Here is a 6,000-nt window from a genome sequence, read left to right on the forward strand (position 1 = left end):
GAAGTCCCAAAAAACTCTGCCAGAAGACTTCTAGACTTAATTGACAGATTCAGTAGAATAGCTGGATACAAGGTCAACACTCAAAAAACAATAGCCTTCTTGTACACAAATAACAGACTCACTGAGAGAGAAATTAGGGAAACAATTCCATTTATGATACCATCCAAAAAAATGAAATATCTAGGAATCAATCTAACAAAGGAAGCAAAAGACCTCTACACTGAAAATTACAGCACTCTGAAAAAAGAGATCAAAGAGGATACAAGAGAATGGAAAGACATCCCTTGCTCCTAGGTAGGAAGAACCAATATAGTGAAAATGGCCATACTTCCAAAACTACTATATAGATTCAATGCAATGCCAATTGAAATTCCAACAATATACTTCAAAGAACCAGAGAAAACAATCCAAGAATTCATTTGGAACCATAAGAGACCTAGAATAGCTAAAGCAATTCTAAGCAACAGAGACATGGCTGAGAGTATCACAATCCCCAACTTGAAACTATACTACAAGGCTACTGTGATAAAATCAGCATGGTACTGGCAAAGGAACAGACCTGAGGATCAGTACAATAGATTAGAAGCTCCAGAAACAACTCCAGACATGCTCAGCCACCTCATCTTTGACAAAGGAGCCAACCACCATCATTGGAGGAAAGATAGCCTATTTAATAAAGGGTGTTGGAAACACTGGATCTCAACCTGCCAAAGATTAAAACTAGACTCATACCTATCACCATGCACTAAACTAAGATTGAAGTGAATTAAAGACATAAATATTAAGACAGAAACACTAAACTTGCTGGAAGGTAAATTAGGTAGAACTCTTGAAGACATTGGTTTAGGAAAAGACTTCATGAACAAAACCTCAGCAGCATGGGAACTAGAAGAAAGAATCAGCAACTGGGATCTCATCTTGTTAAAAATCTTCTGCACTGCAAAAGAAACCACCAACACAGCTAAGAGACAACCTACAATGTGGGAAAAAATTTTTAGCAGCTGTACCTCAGACAAAGGACTACTATCTAGAATATATAAAGAACTGAAAAAATTCAGACCCCCTAAATTCAAAGACCCAATTCAAAAATGGGCATCCGAAATGAACAGACATTTCTCAAAGAAGTAAAAGCAGCAAACAAATATATGAAAAAATGTTCAACATCACTCGTCATTCGAGAGATGCAGATGAAAACAACTCTGAGATTTCACCTCACCCCAGAAAGAATGGCTGCTATCAAGAAATCAACCAATAGAAACAACCGGAGTGGAGCAAGGTGCAGTGCGCACGCGCAGGCCGCACTCAGGGGAAGGGTTGAGAGGCACACTCGGCGGCCAGCGGGGCCGGGATGGATGAGGACGTGTTGACCCCTCTGAAGATCCTTATTATCGCTGAGAGTGGGGTGGGCAAGTCCAGCCTCCTCTTGAGGTTCACAGATGATACTTTTGATCCAGAACTTGCAGCCACGATAAGTGTTGACTTCAAGGTGAAAACAATTTCAGTAGATGGAAATAAAGCCAAACTTACAATATGGGATACTGCTGGTCAAGAGAGGTTTTGAACATTAACTCCTAGCTACTACAGAGGTGCATAGGGTGTTATATTAGTTTATGATGTCACAAGAAGAGACACCTTTGTTAAGCTGGATAATTGATTAAATGATTTGGAAACATACTGTACAAGAAATGACATAGTAAACATGCTAGTTGGAAATAAAATTGATAAGGAAAATCATGAAGTTGATAGAAATGAAGGTCTGAAATTTGCACGCAAGCATTTCATGTTATTTATAGAGGCAAATGCAAAAACCTGTGATGGCATACAGTGTGCCTTCAAGGAACTTGTTGAAAAGATCATTCAGACGCCTGGACTGTGGGAAAGTGAGAACCAGGATAAAGGAGTCAGACTGTCACACATGGAAGACAGCCACGGAGGAGGAGCCTGTGGTTGTTACTGCTCTGTGGTATAAACTCTGAGAAGCCCATTTCTTGCATAATCGATGAGACAGTGACATCTTCTGTATATAAACTCTAACTGCTACTTTAGGGACCTTGCAGTTTGCACATAATTGTTTTATATCATGGCAGTAAATATTTGCAAGAAATCCCACTCATCAGCTTTCCCAGGGACAATGTTATGGTATGCATGCAGTGTGTAGTCTGCAGTTTTTTATGTAACATAAAATAGGTGTACCTTTAAGGGTACATTTGATTTTATGATTTACATTTATCATGTATCTTTCTAGAACACTCATCTATCCAGTATATGTTACTACGGAGTCCGCTTTTGGTCTCTTTAGCTTAAATACTCCTATTAATTACTGAATTACATGGAGTCGCACAGAACATGCCGAATCAGCCTGCTGCACACAGGAAGGTCTGTGCACACCTTACCAAGGTCCTGAGTTGTGCAGAAGATGCCCAATCACCCCGCTGCAGACAGGCAGGTCTGCCCATGCCCTACCGAGGTCCTGAGTCACAAAGAACACCCAGAATCAGCCTGCCGCAGACAGGCAAGTCTACTCATGCCCTACCAAGGTCCTCAGTCATGCAGAATAAACCGAATCAGCCCCTTGCACACAGGAAGGTCTGTGCATACCCTACCGAAGTCCTGAGTCACGCGGAAGACACTGAATCACCCCACTGCAGACAGGCAGCCACCTAATTCCACATTACCAAGGCGCAGAGGACACCAGACCACCAGACCGAGGTACTGAGTCCCACTGTTTCTGGCCCAGAGGTAGGGGCTTCTGAGCCGTCGTCCCACTGCTCCTGGTCCAGAGGAAGAGGCTTCCCAGTCACCATCCTTCCCGCTGCTCCCAGCCCAGAGGAAAGGGCTTTTGGGCCACCTTCTGTCCCGCTGCTCCGGGCCCAGAGGAAGGGGCTTCTGGGCCACCATCCCTCCCACCGCTCCTGGCCCAGAGGGAGGGGCTTCTGAGCCACCATCCCACTGCTCCTGGTCCAGAGGAAGGGGTTTCCCGGCCACCATCCCTCTGACTGCTCCCAGCCCACAGGAAAGGGCTTTTGGATCACCATCCCTACCACTGCTCCAAGCCCCTGTCCCACCTCACCCACCTCACAGGAGGTAATCCGTGCAGGCGTTAACAGCCCCCTGCCCCAGTCAAAATGAGAAAACACATAAATAAGTCTCAAAACCAGACTTCCAGATCACCTACAGCAACCCCAAAGGGAAATGAGATGGAACCCTCTGATACTCAATGACCTGGACCCACTGAACTGGCAACAAAAGGGGATCTGGAAAAAATGAAATCAGAAATAATTTCTCAGATAACAGGAGAAATTGTGCCCCTAGGGCAAGACATGATTAATAAATCTAGAGAGGAGCTGAAGAACATGATGGAATCCCAACATAAGAAACAAATGGAATCCAGAAAACAGATGCAAATAGATTTCCAGGACATGAAAAACTCCATTGAAAGTCTACACAGCAGAATGAGCCAATGTGAGGACAGAATTTCAGATATAGAAGAAAAGATTGCAATTAGTGACCAGGAAAAGAAAAATTGCTTCAAAATTATAAGGGAACATGAGAAATCAATCCAGCAGCTGCTAGATGATGTAAAAAAGAATAACATAAGACTGATTGGAGTCAATGAAGAAATAGGAGAGAGTGGAGATGACATAAAAAAATCTCTTCACAAAAATAATGGCAGAAAACCTCCCAAGCAGGGGAAAAGAACTTGACATACAGATAAGTGAGGCATATAGGACTCCAAATAGCTTTAATCAAAAAAAATCTACATATAGACATATAATTGTTAAGATTCCAGAAACACAACAGAAGAACAAAGTTCTCCAAGCAGTCAGAGAAAAGAAACAAATCACATACAAAGGAAAGCCCATCAGAATGACAGCAGACTTCTCAACACAAACCATCAAGGCAAGAAGAGCTTGGAGTGACACATTCCAAGCCCTAAAAGAAAACAGCCTCCAACCCAGACTGATGTACCCTGCAAAACTATCTTTCAAAATGGATGGAGAAATAAGATACTTTCATGACAAAGAGCACCTTAGGAACTTTGTGAATACCAAATCAGCACTCCAAAGAATTTTACACAATATCCTAGGAACAGACATTGAGGATCACAACCCCAGGAAGCAAAGCAGAATGAACTCATCTGGCATGACAAGAAATTAAATGTAAAGGGGGAGAACCCAACAAAAAGAAAAAGTCATGGCAACGACAAGTCAATACGTTTCAGTTATAACCATCAACGTTAATAGTCTCAATTCACCAATCAAAAGAAATAGACTGGCAGAATGGGTCAAGAAGCAAAATCCAACAATATGCTGCATACAAGAAACACACTTAATTCAAAAGGGAACTCATAGACTGAAAGTTAAAGGGTGGAAAACAATACTGCATGTGACAGGAACTCGAAAAAAAGCAGGAGTAGCTATCCTCTTGGCAGATCAAGTAGATTTCAAACCAACACTAATTAAGAGAGATGAAGAAGGACACTACATCCTTGTAAAGGGAAGAATCCAAGAGGAAGAGATGACAATCATAAATATCTATGCACCAAACACTAGTGCACCCAACTATATAAAACAAATACTAACAGACATGAAAAGCCATATATGCACTAATACAATTGGAGTGGGGGACCTCAACATCCCACTGTCACAAATAGATAGATCAACTAGACTAAAAATAAGTAATGAAATACTAGAACTCAATCGAACTCTTGAACAAATGAACTTAACAGATGTTTACAGAGCCTTCCACCCCACAAAATCAGAATACACATTCTTCTCAGCTGCACATGGGTCATTCTCCAAAATAGACCACATACTCACACATAGAACATGTTTAAGTAAGTGCCAAGGAATTGAAGTTATCCCCTGTATATTATCAGACCATAGTGTGATGAAATTGGAGATCCATAGCAAAAGAAACTCAAAAAATTTCATAAACATGTGGAAACTGAACAACACACTTCTGAATAACCAATGGGTCACAAAGGAAATTAAAGAAGAAATCAAACAGTTCCTTCAATTAAATGACAATGACAATACAACATATCAGAATCTATGGGACACAATGAAAGCAGTCTTATGAGGGAAATTCATAGCAGTGAATACGCATATTAGGAAAACAGAATAAGCCCAATTAAACAACCTGATGCTGAACCTCAAGCTTCTAGAAAAAGAAGAGCAGGACAACCTCAAAGGTCATACAAGGGAAGAAATTATAAAGATCAGAGGAGAAATCAATGCAATGGAGACTAAGAGAACGATACAAAAAATCAATGAAGCCAAGAGTTGGTTCTTTGAAAGAATCAACAAAATTGATAAATCTTTAGTCAACCTTGTCAGAAAAAGGAAAGAAAAGGTCCAAATCCATGCAATTAGGAATGAAAAGGGTGAAATTATAACAGACCCAGCAGAAATCCAGAGGATCATCAGTACCTACTTTGAGAACCTATACGCCAAGAAGATGGGAAACAGAGAAGAAATGGACAGATTCCTAGATACATATGAAATACCAAAGTTGAATGAAGAAGACCTAAAAATTCTGAACAACCCAATATCAACCAATGAAATTGAAAACTTAATTAAAAACTTATCACCTAAGAAAAGCCCGGGACCTGATGGCTTCACTGCTGAATTCTACAAGACATTTAGAGAGGAACTGCTGCCACTACTGTTTAAACTCTTCAATGAAATTGAAAGGGAAGCAATACTCCCAAATTCATTCCTGGAAGCAAGCATCACCTTGATCCACAAAGCAGAGAAAGACCCAACTGAAAAAGAGAGCTATAGGCCAATCTCACTAATGAACATAGATGCAAAAATCCTTAATAAGATAATGGCAAACAGAATGCAGAAGATCATCAAGAAGATCATACACCCTGATCAAGTGGGATTCATCCCAGGGATGCAGGGATGGTTCAATATACGAAAATCAATTAATGTAATACACTATGTCAATAGAGCCAAGGACAAAAACCATATGATTATCTCCATAGACACAGAA

The 6,000-nt window shown here is 40.8% G+C and overlaps 1 pseudogene; it reads left to right on the forward strand.

Moving 5' to 3' along the window:
* Positions 1-1,348: 1,348 nt before the first annotated feature.
* Positions 1,349-2,030, forward strand: LOC101716003 (ras-related protein Rab-18 pseudogene; annotated as a pseudogene).
* Positions 2,031-6,000: the final 3,970 nt, after the last annotated feature.

The sequence above is a fragment of the Heterocephalus glaber genome, unplaced genomic scaffold (genome assembly GCF_053883595.1).
Source record: "Heterocephalus glaber isolate CG9 unplaced genomic scaffold, H.glaber_assembly_v1.0 deba00000331, whole genome shotgun sequence".
Lineage (NCBI taxonomy): Eukaryota > Metazoa > Chordata > Mammalia > Rodentia > Bathyergidae > Heterocephalus > Heterocephalus glaber.